Source organism: Pleurodeles waltl, chromosome 9 (genome assembly GCF_031143425.1).
Source record: "Pleurodeles waltl isolate 20211129_DDA chromosome 9, aPleWal1.hap1.20221129, whole genome shotgun sequence".
Classification (NCBI taxonomy): domain Eukaryota; kingdom Metazoa; phylum Chordata; class Amphibia; order Caudata; family Salamandridae; genus Pleurodeles; species Pleurodeles waltl.
Genome location: NC_090448.1, coordinates 539,035,846 through 539,055,392, shown reverse-complemented (window position 1 = coordinate 539,055,392; position 19,547 = coordinate 539,035,846). Strand labels below are relative to the sequence as shown.

The following is a 19,547-nucleotide window of genomic DNA, read 5'->3' as shown; positions in this document are numbered from 1 at the left end:
ATGCCGGGGATGGCCTTAGAGTACCCCGGGGGCACCCGCAGGAATTTCCTTCTGCACTGCCTGCGTGTGCAGGATGATGTCGGAACAGAGGGCGGCATTCATAAACACAACAAAGAAGCAGGAAGGACGAGCGAGAGAGCCGGAAAGGGACATGGAGGACGAGGAGAGAGGAATCGGGAGGAGTGCGCTACTAAAGTGGGACAACCTGAAGGGGAAGAGAGGAGGTCCGAGTGAGGAAACAGTGGGTCCAGATTGCCGTGAGGACGGAGAACGGCCTGAGAGAGAGAGAAAGAAGGGGACAAACGTAGAGGCCAGCCACGCTCCCACAGGTACTGAATCGCGTGGGTGGCTCAACAATAACTTTAAGCTTGAGGACGGGGAAGGAACAGGGACTGTACATGGGGTAAGGGGTATAGAGGTATGCACGGCACAAGTGATGCAAGTGGAAAATGTGACAGAAGAGTAAAGTAAAGACCCTATGGCTGGCTGGACCTGATATTTTTCTTTTTATTTGACTTATCTTTGTTTCTGGGGATGCATGCAGTATTATTTCACCATACACAATGGTAACAGTGCATGAAAGGACATGCTTTACTGGAGATCTTTCAAGGAAAGAAAAGTTTTTTTAAAGAAAACCGTGACTAATAACCACAATATTGACTACACCTAGTGATGAAGGACGCGTACTCAAAGCACGACCTTTAAAGGTACTAAACAAAGGTTTACTACGAGCACAAAGGTGTTGATACAGGAATACAGCATAAAGAAGGTGAAATACGAGAAAAGGGAAAGAGAGATAGTAAAAAAAAAAGAAACAATACAAACCAATACGTACCCAAAATAGGCTTTATATATTTCTTTCCTCCTTTTGTCTCTCACTTGGACTTCGTGGGACATCACCGTAGAGCCGTGCCATCTTACCTGCGAAAAAGAAGAAAGCATAAACAAGGGATAAAGGACCACAAGAAACGCAAAATAGACTTCAGAAGAAAACATAAAACATTGGAGACTTACTGGGAATACAGACTCATTGAATATTTGACTATATTGAGAAGAGAAATAAAACATATAGTACTTAGTGTTTCACCTATAAACTGGTGTCAAGTCTTAAATGGAAGTTGGCACCCAAGAGCCTAATTAAACCCTACATATTACTTACCTGTCATAGTTACATACATGGAGTGCAAAATATAGGGTGCCATGCTGGGGGACAATTGCCAGCCCAATATTCATTACGATACAGGGATGCACCAAATTGTGTTCAAAACGGTGCATCCCTGTGTTGTGTGAATGATGGAGTGCCCCAGTGCCAATATTCACACAGCGTTGCACTTCTTAGTCACATATGGCCCTACATGTGGCTTGTCATCACCTTGTTTACACAATGCTTCTCATTGAGCACCACGAGCCTCACAAAATATGACCTCTGGTGGTGCATGGGGAACCTTTAAATGAGACACAATGTCACCATCCAGCCTACTTTGACATCTGATCATTTGACAGCTTATCATGTCTAGCATTGTGTGCAACACACATGACTCACTCACACCAAACCTTAGATCACTTCACAGGACACACATTATCACACTTACTGGATGCATCTGGGTCCTCAAATCTCGCCACTTCGCAGATTGTGTAGGAGGCAGGTCCACCAGATATGAATGGAAAACCATGCCTAGTGTCATATCACTGTCACTACTAGTGGACAACAAATTACAGTGTATACCATTTTAGAGGAGTGAGCTAGTTATCATGGTGTAAAACAGTGAAACAGACACACCACCACAAACACATGATGACACTGACACTCAGGTGAGTGAGATTCACACATCTGCACACGTACACTGGGCCTGAGACTCATGTAGAGCTACACCCTGCAACAACCATATGTGGGCAATCTATAGAAGATGGAACTCCATGGTATAAGGGGGGGTTGTGTACCAAATACATGACACTACCCTGGTGCTTTGCAAGACAATGGACTCAGGTATTCAAGCTTGTCCTGCAAGACACCCAGAGGCACTGTGTGATGGACATGCGGCTCAATTATTAGTCTGCTGCAATGATCATGCATTGAGTAATCTATGACTGATGTGGCAAAGTTGTCTGATGGTATCAAATGTCCCATCTACGTTGCCCCCTAAGGCGGGTAAGCCCCCTTTGCTAACATAATGGCAGGGGTCATGTGTGTGTGAAATGATGACAAAGTAGCACTAAACATGCATTGCTCTACTTTGTTGACACAATCCAGGTAAATATGGGAGGCTGGTGGTGTCTTAGCGTATCATACATGACACTACGCTGGGGCACAGGTGTCGCCATGGCCCCTAAAATGTGTGACTTAGTGATGGTTGTGCATGACTCACCAGACATCTGACCTGCATTGGTATACTACATTGGTATAATGGTAGGCCATGTGAACTCCATGTCTAGACTGGCACAGCTACACTTCATTCTGGTTGCATGCACCTGTCCACAAGCATTGCATGCAGCACTCCAACACATCTGCTACTGTTATTCAAGAGTGAGGATCAGTAAATAGTATGCCAATGGGAGACTCACCAAAATGGCCACCGATCTCCACACCAAGATGATCAAGCAGATCCTGCTCCCCGGCCCCTAGATCTTCCCAGTGATGCTTCAGCTGGTGCTCTGAAATACCCTCTTCAGGTGGTAGAGCACCTTTCCCCACCACAGCCGCCTTTCCTCAGTACGATAACCCTGTATGACCCGGCCCTCCCATCTCCAATATCAATGGCAGATAGTGACACAAAGCCACCCAACTCCTCCTCTCATATCCTGGTCAACCTCCCCTACCAGACATATTATAACAGTAAAGGTTGACCACAACTACTTTGAAAAAATAAATGAAATGAATATAAAGGAAACTTGACCCCAAGAACTAATCCCAACTATAACAACTATACCTGACAGACACCCAACAGTACAAATACAATTATACACAAACAACACACACATTTACAAACACTGGGACAAAATACATACAATAATTTACAAAAGATGACAGAAGGGACACCACAAGATACAATACGCAGGGAAATCACACCACCAACTCCAGAACACAACCACACAGTCAAAAGAGGCACAGATTGTAAAGAGGAAATGAAAGTACACCCACTGTACCGTGTTTGTAAACAGGATTTCCTATTACATCACTTCCTGTCCCCATGCATCACATTTTCTGTTATGCGTGTATTTATGTGAAGCACGTGATATTTGCGTGGGTATTTTAGATGCATGAAGTACGTGCGTCATTTTTATTGATGCATTACCTTTATGCGTCGAATTCCCTGAAAATCAGCATTGAGAAGAGTGTGAAGGTGGAACTCACCTAAGGGCCCATGTGTCATATACTTTGCGTTTGCGGATGTTTTAAATGCATTTACGTCACATTTTTTGACTCAATTCCTGTTTGCTTATCTTTGTTCCATTGTCTATAGATGCACCCAGTATCAACATACAAATGACTGGGCTGTGTTGCAGTGTGGCATATTGTGTATGGCCACTTGTGGGAGTCCATGCATCAATATGATGAGGGTGTGATTGGTCTGTTACACCGATGTGTGTGTTACAGAGTCAACAGCATGCAAATAGTTGCACGGTATGCGTATTTATGCATTTGTGACAACAGTGTTTCCACATATATATCGCAGTCAGTACAATGCAAAAGTTCTGGTTTGTAATTGTGAATTGTGCTTTTGTATGTGATGTGTGAAGTTGTCTTACAGAGCACAATATTTAAGACGACATACACAGCTTAGGCATTGTTGATGATGGCTGAACAATGGTACTTAAGAAATGTTACCCGACAACTGTCTCCGTATGTAGATTTGGAGTTTATGGTGACCTGTGTGTGGCCTACACATATTTCTGACATGTGTACATCTTTGGTACATGCTGTCTATGACACACTCTGCCTACATTCCATTCAGGTTATGATTTGACCACAAATGTTTGATTAAACTCATTACATTTAGCAATGGTTGTTGTTTTGTGTGGTGGACCTGCAGCCCTAGCTGCATATGTTCTCATCCATATTGATGTGCATTCTACAGACGTGTCTGTGCAAAGTGTTAGGTCATGTGTACCCTGTGTCAGGATTGGGTCCCATGGCAGTTGCAGGGCTGATTACCATGAATGTACTGCGCAGGCCCAATTTCTTCCATTGCTTGTCATACCTGAGCTAGTCATGATGACCATTGTTACTAATGATGCCCCCCCTTGTCACACATGTTCCATGCAGCCATTGCAACTTTCACACTGAGTTGTGACAGTGTTCTGTTCGAACATTACTATTTTTCTAATTTTAGACATCCACTGCCTCACGTGTGGGCCGCCTGCAGACCTCCTATTTGGTTATGTTGTAGTTGTGTGTGATTAACTATTGATGGAAAAGTTGGCAACGTGGATGTGATATATATGTTGTTGTCCATAGATTGTGTCCTTCAGTTGTAACATAGCAGTGATGAGGCTATTAGTGATGTGTGTGATGGTTGCAGTACAATCTTACGCATCACATGTGATGTTGCAACAGTACTTTTCAGATTAGTGTTTGTAACATGCTCCCTGAGGTTAGACTCACAATCCTAAAGTATGTGTTGTGGAGATTGGAGAGACTAAAGCAGGATTGTTGGAATAAGTGAGGTTTTTATTTACAAAATGTACAAGGTGAGTTAAGTGATTCTTAAGCGAAGAAGTTATCAACTATATGCTGTCTGCAGCGTATCCCAGCAGCTGTGTTGTGCTGTTCCCCCTCTATTTCTCCAGTACCATCCTCCACCTCCTCCTCCTCCTCAGGCAGGTCATCGACCTGCTCATACAAGGGGAAGTTCATCCGCACACATATGTTGTGCAGGATAGCACAAGGCATTATGATCTTGCAGACAATGTGTGGGGCATATATGAGGCTGCCTCCTGTGATGTCCAGGCACCTGAATCTTGACTTCAGGATGCCAAATGTCCTCTCCACAATATTCTGTGTCTTCCGATGTCCCTCATTATATGCACGCTCGTCTGCAGTGCTTGAGTTGGCAAATGGGGTCATTATCCATGGCTGTATGCCATAACCCTGATCCGCTGCAAAAGATAAAAGGCGTAAATTGTTGTTAAGGCGTGCATCAGGTTTGTCATGTAGCATGGCAGTTGATATTTTGAGTTGGTTGTGACTCATATGTGTTTGTGGTATTGTGTGAGTTGCTGGCCTTGTGCAAAGTTTTCTCAGCACTGTGTTGTTGGACATGACAATCTTGAGTTTGGCTTAAGGACCCTTGGACATATGATTTGGAATCCTAACTGATGGTCAGTATGTATGTACTATGCGTTGTGTAGTGCACCTTTGTATTAGTGTGCTATCACTAGAGGGGGCATGACACATCCTCACAACACAATGGGGTCAGATGTGGTGTCAACATGGTAGCACTACATAGCCTGGACATCCCAGCCGTTTTGACATGTGTCATTACAGATGATGTGCGACACTTCATCTGTAGGCCCATTGAAATGAGTAAGTGACAATGCACAATACATCTCCAACATTGGCAGCACTGTCCTGCAACATTCTGACTATGCAAGAATGCCCCATGTGTGACATGTTACTAGGCAACCCTTTGTTGTCCCCTGCGCCAGTGGCTAATATGCAACCGTGCACCTACACTACCAACCTTGCACCAGGGTGCTTGGCTGGCTGCCCTCTGGAGGTGGATGTATCTGTGTAGGAAGGGACACCACCATATACATAAGATGTTTTGATTGACAATTGGCTCTTTCTGTGTGTGCAGCAGTATGCAGCATGCATTGGTGGGACATTCATATGAGTTCAAAACACACTCTGCTTCCTTATTGCAACCTGCAAATGACACCCCTGGGGTGGTGTTTGATGTTGGCACTCCCTCAGTTCTTAGATGACACCTACATCTGAGTCAGCATTATTATGCTATGTATCTTGTGGTGACTGACCTGCAGCAACACAAATTGCACAACCTTCCACGCTAAATACTGCATGGGAGGCTGGCCGATTTTCAATTTGGCTTCGAAGTCACAAAAGAGTGGCCATCTGCCGAGTTGTGCATAAAGTGCAGGCCATGACAATGGCACTGGGGGCTTTTACATTGATCCCGTGGTGATCGTGATTGGCAGATAATGTTTGTGGCAGCCATCAGGTGTCCAAGGTGTGCACAACTTTATTATTCAGAATATTGGAGTTGACATAATTTTTTGGATGCATGAAACCTCCTTGAGTCAATTACATGCAAGGTAGGCGTTCCCGTCCAGAAAATTACCCTAAACCCCTATTGCTATATTTATCAACCCGGGCAAAAATGATGCACGTGTGGGAGGCAGACCCAAAAAATGACGTTAACTCAGATTTGCATCAAATTTTAACGCCTGGGTCAGACCAGGCATTAAAATGAGGCAAACTCATCACTACTTAAGGAAAACACACAGAAGCAACATTACCAACCAACAGGAGAAGATGGAGCTGCTACTGATCCAGCTTGTGAGACGATACAGAGAACAGCAACTACAGCAATCACCACCACCACAACGCGGCCCACAAAGGCAACACAGAAGGCAGGAGAGGGTCTTCAGAACCAGGATAACCCTCCTTGGCCTCAGGGACCAGGACATCATAAGGACCTACAGATGCAACTGGCAAGTCATACTACTCCTGCTGCACCACATTGAGCCACTAATCACAGCCAGCCTGCAGACCCCACACAACATACCACCTGTGACGAAGCTGCTAGCTGTCCTTCAGACAGAAGAAGAATAATGATACACTTTATTCAGCCTCACTGGGGAGTAGATCCATACACCCTATCTCTTCTTTCTCCCAGCTAAACTGTTTCCCTGCCAATAATACAATCCAAACCCCCTCCATTCCAATCCCCTCATTCCAGTTCCCATCACCATATAGAACATAGTGTCTCATGCAGGAGACACACAATTAAAGGAGAACACAACACATCCCCTTTCCTTGATAAACTAAAACTTAATCTTAAGCTAAATCAAAACTTAACCAACAACTACTCCCAACTAAATACAAGATTTACACTAAATAAAGCACAACATTTTGGCAAAAGTGACTCAACTCCTATTACATAAAATAATCTTTCGAATATGCTGGTTTCTTGGCATTACGATCCAATTTACTTTGTTCCAGGTTTCCCTCAGCATCCAACCGGTTTTCTCTCCCACGATCTTCATCCTGCCCCCTCTGGAAGATCCATCCATCACCTACCGTCCATTACTTTCTTCCATTCTGTTCCACCTCTTAGTGTCCCCATCACTCAACCATTCATACTGCATTTGTCTTTCTTCATTCTCATTTTTCACTCCAACCTCTTTACAGCTTGCCATCCTACTCATATGCCACACTCAACCTTGCAGCATTAGGATAGACTTCCTCCACTTTCACAGGTCTGGAAAACTTACTCTCCTCTTTTCTTGCCTTCCCTGGTTTGTTTACACGTACCATCTCACCCTTATGTATTTTTACTTCCTTGGCACCTGATTGTTTGTCACTATACTCTTTATACCTATCCTGCACATCTTTGATGTTACTCCTAACCACTTCAGGTGATCATTGCACTTGCTTGGAACTCTCCATCCCCCTTGGGTATGCTAAGTAAACGGAATCCTTCCTCACATAACAGTAAATGGGCTATAGCCAGTTACCCTAGGTGTAACACAGTACAAACCATTTTCTTCACCTCCAACCTCTAATTCTTCCTTCTATTATTATCCAACTGCAAAGCACTGGTTAAACCTCTCAACTTCTCCATTTCCTTTGGGATGATATACTGAAGTGCACTTATGGTCGACCAGATATGCTTTGGTAGAATGACTCAAACTCTGCCATATTACATTGGGACTATTATCAGTGATTACCTTCTTCGGTAACCCTTCCCTCTGGGATAACTCATCCAAAAATGTAAGTACAGTTTGTGCATTAGCTACCCTCACAAAAGCCACTTCTGGCCATTTAGAAAAATAGTCTATGACAACTAAGATATAGACATTGTTGCTGCTCCCATTACTAACCGGACCGGTAACGTCTACCCTGATGTTATCCCAAGCCATATCAGGACTTTCTATAGGAAATAAAGGTAGTATCAATATAACTTTAGAGTTGTCCGCACATTCACTTTCCAAACTCTCTGACAACCTCCTCTACATCATCGTCCATCCCAGGCCACCAGCATCTTTCTTTTACCCTTTTCTTATTCTTCTCAATGCCCAAATGGCCTTCGTGACATAACTCAACAATTTTACTTCTTAAACTTTGTGGAGGTATTGTTCTCTCTCCTCTCTGTAATTTACCTTCCACACCGAAAACTCTTCCCGACCTCCCAAAACATGTAAAACTCATCCTCAACAATTTTGTTCTCCTTCCATTCTCCCCACACATAATACATTACTTATTGCAGGGTAGTATCCATACTCAACGCTTCATTCCACTCATCCTTACTTATTGCACTTTTCTTTTCATCTCCTGCCCACGCCACATTTAGCTTTTTCCAGCTTCTGACTAGTGCTTCACACAATGGCAAATGTAACCAACGCAGGCATTCTGACACTTTAGGCCTGATTTCGAGTGAGGCGGGCGGCGGTAGCCGCCCGCCTCGCGGGAACCGCCATATGGCCGCTCCGCGGTCGAAAGACCGCGGAGGCCATTCAGGCTTTCCCGCTGGGCTGGCGGGCGACCGCCAGAAGGCCGCCCGCCAGCCCAGCGGGAAACCCCTCCCCACGAGGAAGCCGGCTCCGAATGGAGCCGGCGGAGTGGGTATGTGCGACGGGTGCAGTTTGCACCCGTCGCGTATTTCAGTGTCTGCATTGCAGACACTGAAATACACAGTGGGGCCCTCTTACGGGGGCCCCTGAAGTGCCCATGCCATTGGCATGGGCACTGCAGGGGCCCCCAGGGGCCCCGCGGCACCCCCTACCGCCATCCTGTTCCTGGCGGGCGAACCGCCAGGAACAGGATGGCGGTAGGGGGTGTCAGAATCCCCCATGGGGGCGCAGCAAGCTGCGCCGCCATGGGGGATTCTAAGGGCAGCGGAAAACCGGCGGGAGACCGCCGGTTTTCCTTGTCTGACCGCGGCCAAACCGCCGCGGTCAGAATGCCCGGCGAGGCACCGCCAGCCTGTTGGCGGTGCTCCCGCATCCCCGGCCCCGGCGGTCCTTGACCGCCAGGGTCGGAATGACCCCCATAGTGTCTCATGGAAGAGACACAAAATTAAAGGAAAACACAATACTAATGACGTGCAAAATGTATGTAATTATATGAAATTTCGAGAAACTTATGTAAAGTTATTCATAGTTATGTGAAGCTCAAATCCATTATTTGATGCTGTATTTTAGGTTAAACTGTTTTTCATTGTTTTCCATTGCTTACATATACTCTTGCCTAGAACCCTCTGGCCTTTGAGGAACCAGGTTCAAATTCCAAACACAATGTCATAGAGTAACACTTTGAAATCTATTGTGAAACCATACTTCTTTCCTACCCCATCCCCTGATGACTGGTGACTAGGCAACCCCCCCGGCTATGGACCATTAATGTTTGATGTATGTAATGTAAAGGTTCTTGTGATCCCAGCCCCCCTGCCCTTGAGATCTGCTGATGGGAAATATTCAGTCATGTGGAAATCTGCAGGGATAAGTCGCATTGTATGAAGATGTTTAGGGCAGGCTCAGTCAAGTTCGTAATAAGGCACTCAGTGATGCTCCTAAACGTAGGTAAACCTTTCTGATTCAGATGAGGTGTAATGTCTTTTTAGGTCACCAAATAGGTTAATTACCCACCGGTGTATAAGGACACCACCATAACACACCTCTGATCTTGCCATTTTTAAAATTGTTTTTCCCCATTGCTAGTGTAAAATCTATATTAAAATATATGGGGGTAAATGGGGAGGGAAACATAGTCCATCCCTTATGTAAACACATTACCTCCTATACTGCGAGTCACCATGGAAACCAGGAAGGAATACGGTCCCCAACTTCTGTGGTGTCAGTGTAACCACAGGGGCTGCCAGAGTGGTGTGGGAGCTATGAGGTAATCGATGAAGCACCAATGGTTTGTAATCTCTGTCTTAGCTCATTACGTCAAATGTCTCATCTAAGCCGCTGTGTAGAATTAGAGATAGCATAGGCCTGCCAGGCCTCCTTGAGAGGCATGCCTATATTAGTGCTGTAGGACACATTTTGTGGTAAAAAACAAGTCACGAAAACACAAGCGACACAAACCACAACTACTTGCTTTCTAGCTGTTTGTGTTAGTCCTGCATGGTTCTTGTAAAATTGTGCAGCCAATGATGCCCAATCATGAGATGTGGAGTTGCAGGAGGCTGGCCTGGTTTGTAGTGGGTACCCTGGGAACTTACACCTTACACCAGGTCCAGTTATCCCTTGTTAGTGAATGTAGTAGTGTTCTAGCGGCTTAGGCTGATAGAGGTAGCTATAGCAGAGCAGCATAGGCTGAACTAGGAGACATGCAAAGCTCATGCAATACCACTTATAGTTACACAGTACTTATACATAAGTAAAGACAATACTCAGTGTTACCAAAAATAAAGGTTGACACAGTACCAAAAATATCTTAGAAACAATACTCCTTCTGGAGGTAAGTATTATACACAAGATATCCACTAGACACCCAAATTAGACAAGTAAATAGTCATAGAACAATGCAAACAGTAGGAAATCCTATAGAATGCAATGGGAGAAAATAGGTCTAGGGGCAACACAAACCATATACTAAAAAAGTGGAATGTGAATCTCGAATCCCCCCTAGACAAGTGTAGTGTGTGCAGAATCGCTGGGAGAGTAAGATTACAGTAAAGGTAAGTAAATTACCTCACCCCAGAGCCCAGAAAAGCAGGAGTAAAGTATTGCAAGTTTCCTTAAGACACACTACACCTCGTTTTTGGGATTTTGCAGCAGCCAACCAAGTCTGCAAAGAACAACTGCTGGTTTATTGGACCTGAAGACCTGCAAAGGAAGGGGACCAAGTCCAGAAGTCGAAAGAAGTTCCAGTAAGGACAGGTGCCCCTGCCAACCCAGAAGAGGGTGCAAAGGTAGAGTCCCCAGTTAGTTGAAGACTGCAGAAATGCACCCTAGGAAGATGCCAGTGGGTTTCTGCATGATGCAAAAGATGTCCCATGGGGTGAAGATTGTTGCAGATGAGATTTCGTGTTGGAAGGCACCAACAAGCCTTGGCTACGACAAAAGTGCGTTTTTCCTCACAATGGTGCTGGATAGACCCAGGAGGGACCTGGGGGCCTCAACTCTGTGTGAGGAGGAAGAGGAGGCTCTCAGCACTTTAGAGAGCCCTGGGGATGCCAGCCAGCACCCCCAGAAGCCACAGGATCGGGGTTCAAAGGAGGTGCAAAATGCAGTTGATGCAGCACAACAAAAGAAGGTCCCACGCCACCGGAGAACAACTCAGCAAGTTGAGCGTTGCAGGGTGGAGTGCTGAGGACCTGGGCCAGGCTGTGCAGAAAGGAATTTTGCAAAGAGTGCACAGAGGCCTCAGGAGGTGAAGAAGACACAGTACACAGGGGTACCGTTGTTCTCAGGGAAGGCAAGGTCTTACCTCCTCCAAATTGCATCAGCAGGACCTCAGGACAGTCTATGTCTACCCTCTGTGTCCTTAGGAGCATGCTCGTCATTGTGAGAGGAGTCCAAGGGTACCGGTCGTCGTCTTGGAAGGTGCCTGCTTGGAGCACGGGAGTGACTCGTCACTCCACGGGAGATTTCTTCGGTCCTTCTGGTGCAAGATAAAGTCACAGCTGTAATTTAAATTTCATCCGGGGATAACTAGAACCTTTAAAATGTTAATTAATGTCATGACTTTTTGAAAAGTCTTTCTGAAATGATGGTAGAGGCACTGGCTGCAAAACGTTCATTACCCAGTGACTTTACCTGGTGTTTACCCACTACAGTCAATGCCAAAGGACGTTTTTATGTATGGAATTGAACTGCAAACAAATTTTGTAATTAGAATGTACGGCTGAATGAATAGCTTTTCGAACATTCTCTGTGGCATATGCTTTTTATCCCTTCTGTTCTACTTCTCTCAATGCATACCCAATTTAATGGTATACATTTACTAAATTTGTTAAATAATCAGCATGATCATATTGCTAGTACTGGAGCGGTTTATCCACCTCCTTTGAACAAAACACAACTATATGTAGTATTTTGGTCAATGACAATTTGGTAACATATAATTCATTGACATCTTGAGAAGGATTTATATTGTCCTCAAATACCACAAACTTCAATCATTTAAAATCGGTACCACACTACAGAGAGTTGTACCACATCGCCTGTTTCTCCCACAATGGTTGAGGATCATCTCTTCTGAGTTGTGGTATTCACAAAATGCTAGAAAACTGGATGATACCAACTACATCAAATTGGACCTTTTCTCAGTGTATTCATTTGGTAGCTTGTAGTAACTGTGACTGATGAGTGATTAATCAAGACACCACCTATGTCAAATCCTCAACTCTCAACATACCTGGAACCACCTTCTTTTCAAAAGGTATACTTTTTTCTATTGTTTCCTCAAATTTAGGTTTCAGCGGATAGTATATCCATTGCCGTTGTGACGGAGTAACCCCTCCGCCGAAATCTAAATCAGGCCCTAATTCTCTGCTCTTCATGGAGCACCTTAGTCAATCTAACAGAATCTGCTTTATTGTCGCACTGGAAACCATTATACCTATTACAGAGGATTTTCGGGCTGGCATAATCTAAGGAGCTGAGAAATTAAGGACAAAGACCAAAAGCTCATTGAACTGACCAATTTACATATAGAATCCTGAAGTGACCAGCATTGGGGCGTTAGTGGGATGTTCTACGCACCATATACAACAAACACTTCAGCAAAATGCTAAAGGGATGGAATTGCAAGATCAAGTCCCATTTCAAACAAGTTTTGAGAGAGATTTCTCTGGGGCTCAGTCAAATAATCAATCAATCAATCAATGCATTTATAGAGCACGTTACTCACCCGAGAGGGTCTCAAGGCGCTGGAGTGGTAGGGGGTTTTACTGCTGCTCAAAAAGCCATGTCTTGAGGATTTTCCTGAAGGCGAGATGGTCCTGGGTAGTTCTTAGGTGTGCGGGGAGGGAGTTCCATGCTTTGGCTGCCAGGTAGGTGAATGATCTTCCTCCGGCAGTGGTTCTGCGGATCTGTGGGACGGTGGCGAGGGTGAGGCTGGCTGAGCGGAGCTGACGGGTGGGCGCGTAGAACGAGAGGCGGCTGTTGAGGTATTCGGGGCCCATGTTGTGGAGTGCTTTGTGTGCGTGGGTGAGGAGCCTGAAGGTGATCCTCTTGTTGACAGGTGTTTCAGGTGGGCGGATATGTGGCTGTGGTGAGGGATGTCGAGGATGAGGCGTGCAGAGGCGTTCTGTATGCGTTGTAGACGTTTCTGAAGCTTTGCGGTGGTACCTGCGTATAGGGTGTTTCCGTAGTCCAGACGACTTGTGACGAGGGCATGGGTAACTGTCTTTCTGGTTTCAGCGGGGATCCATCGAAGATTTTTTGGAGCATGCGTAGGATGTTGAAGCATGATGACGAGACAGCGTTGACTTGCTTGGTCATAGTGAGGAGGGGGTCCAGTATGAATCCGAGGTTGCGTGCATGCTCTGAGGGGGTTGGTGCGGTGCCCAGCGCCGTGGGCCACCAGGAGTCGCCCCAGGCGGATGGGGATTGTCCGAGGATGAGGACCTCCGTCTTGTTTGAGTTCAGTTTTAGGCGGCTGAGCTTCATCCATTCTGCGACGTCATTCATTCCTTCCTGTAGGTTGGTTTTGGCGGTGGTTGGGTCTTTGGTGAAGGAGAGTATCAGCTGGGTGTCGTTGGCGTAGGAGATGATGTTGATGTTGTGTTTGTGTGCGATGGCGGCGAGGGGGCTCATGTAGATATTGAAGAGGGTTGGGCTGAGCGAGGATCCTTGGGGTATGCCGCAGATGATCTCGGTGGGTTCTGAGCGGAAGGGAGGGAGGTGGACTCTCTGGGTTCTGTCAGAGAGGAACGAGATGATCCAGTCTAGGGCCTGTCCTAGGATTCCCGTGGTGCGGAGGCGGGTTATTAGGGTGCGATGGCACACGGTGTTGAAGGCAGCCAAGAGGTCCAGGAGGATGAGGGCGGTTGTTTCTCCGTTGTCCATCAGAGTCCTGATGTCGTCGTGACTGCGATGAGGGCGGTTTCTGTGCTGTGGTTGGCTCGAAATCCAGATTGAGAAGGGTCGAGCGAGTTGTTAGCCTCGAGGAAGGCGGTCAGCTGTTTATTGACGGTCTTCTCGATGACCTTGGCCGGGAAGGGGAGAAGAGAGATGGGGCGCAAGTTCTTCAGGTCTTTGGGATCAGCCGTGGGTTTTTTCAGGAGGGCGTTGACTTCCACGTGTTTCCAGCTCTCGGGGAAGGTGGCTGATGCGAACGAGCTGATGATGATGTTCCGGAGATGGGGGGCAATGACGTAGTCAGCTTTGTTGAAGATGTGATGGGGGCAAGGGTCCGAGGGGGAGCCGGAGTGGATGGTATTCATGATGCTTCTGCTCTCTTCTGAGCTGATAGGGGTCCAGTAGCTGAGTGTAGTGGTGGGGGCTGCTGGTTCCATGGTAGGGGGCGGGGTCTGGGGTCTGAAGCTGTCGTGTAGATCTGCGATCTTTTGGTGGAAGAACGTAGCGAGGGAGTTGCAGAGTTCTTGTGAGGGTGTGATGTCGTTGGAGCTGGCGCCGGGGTTGGAGAGCTCTTTGACGATGTTGAAGAGTTCCTTGCTATTGTGGGTGTTGTTGTCTAGTCGCTGTTTGAATGAAGTCCTTTTGGTGGAGCGGATCAGCTGGTGGTGTTTTTGTACAATGTAGTGTCACTGCCTACAGCAAATGGAGTTTCCACCTTTAAAGGATGATTGCTACATTGTGAGCATCTTCTGTACCAGTAAGAAAGGCCTGGTCTAAGTACCAGATCTGTATTAAACTTGTACATTATGCCTTGTGATGCTATATACTCTGAAAACTGCCTGCACTGAATCCTATATTTGCCCAGTAAAACTGATCCCTAATAATTGCAAGTTGGTTACTCAACATAGTTTGGCTTGACTTGTATTTTCAGAGTAACTGTCAAATTTCAAATTATTTTCACTGAAAAAATATATGAAACATTTTTGTATACATATTCATTGTGGATAGCCTGAAAACCTGACAGGATTTTACTTTTCAGTGGTTCAATAAGAACCCTCACTCCTCTTCCTCCACTTAGTCATGTTTATCACTTTAACACTATCATGGGCCTCGTATGTGTTCTATAAATAATAACACAAACAATAAACATCTGCACTATGACTTTTTTCATACTTAAAACACACAAAAGGTGATGGGAGGAATGCATATGAACAGTCACTGGCAATCACCATGATAAGCATTTCCACCTATCATTTTTTGCCCTCTGTGCCACTCTAGACAGAGGCTCGCCTTATGCAAATCAGTACTGTCCCTGCTCCTCATGGGAGCAGTCGATACCAAACCGCCAGATAAGGCCCCCTCCAGAAGGGAACATAAGCAATCACAGACCCATTCCGCTCTTGTTAGGTCTCATCAGTGAGCCATCACTTGCATCCTGTGGCAGAGCGAACAAGGAATCCTGGTCTGGGCCCTTTCACACTTGCCAAAATTCTATGACAAAAAAGAGACAAGTTTTTCAGGTTGATTTTACAACTGCTAATTAGCACACTGAAGATATAACTGGAAATTACATCACATGACCGTTGCTTCATACAGGAAATCATATTACAAACGAATTCACAGGAAATTACCCTATTGCTTTTGGCACTGGTTTCATCTTGAGAAACAAACGGCAAGAGTGTGCAGTAGAGTGTTGTAACTAACTTCATTGCCTGCCGTGAAGCATGCATTTCAGGATAATGCTCAGCTTTAAGATGGTTGAGAGATCATTCTCTTCATGCTCAGAGAGCTGGCTTCAAGTCACAGCATCCCCAACAGCAGTAGGATAACTTAAACAAATGTGTAAGCTTAGAAATATGCATTTCAGAGGACAGTTACCCACTGCTTAATTTGTAAAAGGAGTGCCTTTGCCCAAAGCTCTGTTTTGAAGTCCACGGCTGGTGGAATTAACAGTCGGTGTGACCAATACCAAGGTGGCGCACCGCTAAATCACTTCATGCCTCTTTAATCGACTACCAGACACACCATGCCCATTTATCTCACTCTTACAGGTTCACCCTGCCTCCCTTTGTGAGGGTTTTTCCGTGTTTCTCTTGGGCCGTCTGTCCTCTTTGGGTGCTTATCTTCTCTCTTGCGCTCGGTAAATACCCGATGAGTGCAGGAGCCCAAAAATGAGTTCATTTGTCCCCAAACGGCAACCCACGCTCAAATTAAGCACTGCAGATGCCTCATTTAATTGTGCTTTCATAACATATTTTATTTATAGAAACTTAAGTGCCGGTTTCAATGTGTGGAAAATCACGTTGAACATGGTAGAAGGACAAACATGGATGCGATTTTTTTAACCGGAACCCTTAAAGTTCACCCTTCAAGGGCAGGCGCTTCATTTTCCTCTGCACCCTTGCTGCCTCAGGGCTTGTCCAATAAGTAGCGAGCGCACCGCCCTTTGGGCTGATACATCACAAGTCTGCAGAAATCCATTCTAGGCCGGCTCGATAAACCGTGGGCAGCCTGGAGCTGTTAGAAAAAATGCATTCTTCTTCTTACAGAAGTGCTGTGTGACTCATTTAATTTTCCAAACCTGCCGCTGAACCAATAAAGTTCCAATAGTTATATCATTACCCTTTTAGTGAAGAGCTGCACTTCACGTTACCGTTCTGCTGAGCTGTCAATATCAGTATGTTATTTTCGGTGGTGGGTGGGCGGAGGTATTGGAAACTATATGCATTCGAATCTTATTTAAGCATGATCAGTGAAAGCCCTAAAATAATATTCAATTTCAGCTTTACAGAAGAGTGCAAAGGCTGCAGAGCCAACAGCTGTGGAAAATGCAGTTTCTATGCAAATCTCCTGCAGCAGGAATGTTGCCACAAGCATCCCTTCTGTGTCTTACAATAGGTCAGGGTGAACATTTATGTGAGATTCAATGACAGGATTACTTTACTGGTAACCTTCAATAATAAGATTCTTCCTTCCTCCTCTGAAATGTTACAATGGTACCTCGTGCTCAGCCCCTTCTCACACTTTCCCAAGCTGTCTTTTATTTCACTCTAAATTACTCTTGACCTATCCCCATAAATCCCCCCCCTACTGAACCCTACTGAAGCCCTCCAGTAATGACAATGGGAAGGGATGGAGGTTGGGAAGTAAGTAATGGGATGAGGGAGAGAAGATTAGAATAATGAAGATAACCAGTGACTAATGCGGGCATTACCTCTTCATCCTCCTCCTCGTCCCACTCCTTACAAATTGAGGCTATGCCAAAGTGAGGGTCTTCTTGTCAAAGACATGGAGAGATGAAAGAAAAGACCACTGGAAATAGTGCATACAAAAACCTTTAATGAAAACAGCCCAGTGAATCGTAGGACGGGGAACTAGAACATGACAAAACATCATAACGAGTTCTGGGAAGCTGCTTTACAAATTAAATTGTTATCAAAAATGAGTTCATTCACTCGTGCTATATTAAGCCTACAATGGAAAATGAATGTGGACTGGGAAGTCCGTGTTACAGCAGCACAAAACATCCAGGCCCGTATTTATACTTTTTTTTAGCGCCGCATTTGCGCCGCTTTTTGACGCAAAACGGCGCAAACCTACAAAATACAATGGTACTTTGCAAGTTTGCGCCGTTTTTGCGTCAAAAAACGACGCAAATGCGGCGCTAAAAAAATATAAATACGGGAACCAGTATTTAAACCCCACCCAACTCTGCCCAAAAAGCAGCCATGTCTTTAGTGGAATGAGCTAGAGCATTGTCTGGAAAATCCTTACCTGACTGCTTATAGGCTAAGGAAATCACAGTTCAGATCCCTCTTGCTAAAGTGGCGTTAGAGGACTTACAACCTTACCTCACAAAACCAAAGTTAATTGAGCTTATTGTCTGAATTAAGTTGCCCTTTTTTGATAAATAGAGAGAGCTGATACCACATCAAGGCATGCCACAAAGGAATGTGCAGATGCAATATCTGATAAGCATGGAAAAAAGGTAAAAGGAAGAGTTTATTTTAGAGTGGAAGACTGGACCCAAGGCCAAGACTGCCCTATGTTAAAAAATGTTCACATAAGGATAACAACATTGAAAGGAACTTAACTCACCTATTCGTCTAGCAGTGGTGATGGCAATGTCAAAAAAACCTTTAGGGTCAAAAATGTATCTGAGACCTCCTCCAGAAGTTCAAAGGAAGGAACACGCAAGTAAGACAGAACCAAAGATCACATGGAGAAAGCAAATCTTCAGTTTATGTCTCATCAAATCAAAACCTTTAAAGAGTCTAGAGATTAGGGGTCAGACGTACGAAGCATTTTTCTAGTCGCAAAGGGGCCGATTCACAGAATCGGCCCCTTTGCGACTTGAAAAATGCTTTTTGGGATGTAGAAAGCCCAAACTGTGACTTGGTAACTTGTTATCGAATTGCAGTTTGGGTTTTGCGATTCGGTATTAGGAAGGGGCGTGTCAAGGGCGTCCCTTCCTAATACCAAATCCAAATGGTATGTATGATTGTTTTGTGACCGCGAATGCGGTCGTAAAACAATCGCAGTTAGCACCAATTTCAAATTGGTGCTAACCCATTTGCAAAAGGGAAGGGGTCCCCAGGGGACCCCTTCCCCTTTGTGAATGCATGCAAAAACATTTTTTCAGAGCAAGCAGTGGTCCCACGGACCGCTGCCTTCTCTGAAAAAATGAAAAGAAAACTTTTCCTTTTCCTTTTCGAAATGCATTCCGTTTTCCTTTAAGGAAAATGGGCTGCATTTAAAAAAAAAACTGCTTTATTTAAAAGCAGTCACAGACATGGTGGTCTGCTGACACCAGCAGGCCACCATCCCTGTGAGTGCCTCCATTCCCAATATTCATGAGGTAGGTCATTTGCAACCCCATTGCGAATCGCAGACAGTGTCATTGACACTGTTGTACATCCAGTCTTGTGACTCGCAGTTTGAGAGTTGCAAAACTGAATCTTCATACATGTGGCCCTAGATTCTCCATTGTGAAACATCATCCCAAGGGACTCTAAAGCAGTGGCTGCTGGCATCTATGGAGAGTGGTGGGGTGGGCAGTGGCATAACGAAATTTGAGGGCCCCCCTCTGCAAAATTCATGGAGGGGCCTCCATGCTCCATACCGGGTCAGGAGCTCTCAGGCCAGGGGCATGCCACCTGTGCAGACAATGCTGGTGGGGGCCCTCTGGAGCTCTGGACCCCACCGCACTGCAGGGGCTGCAAGGGCTATTGTTACTCCACTGGAGGTGGGCAAATGGGTGGTTGCATGCACTATTGCACCATGTGCTGTAAACGAAATAAAAATTAATTTACCTTACATGCTGCATGCAA

The 19,547-nt window shown here is 45.3% G+C and overlaps 1 protein-coding gene across 5 annotated transcripts in view; it reads left to right on the top strand.

The window, feature by feature from the left end:
* Nucleotides 1-19,547, top strand: part of ARMH4 (armadillo like helical domain containing 4) — a 645,165-nt gene that overhangs the window by 379,133 nt on the left and 246,485 nt on the right. The gene's annotated exons all lie outside the window — the stretch shown is intronic.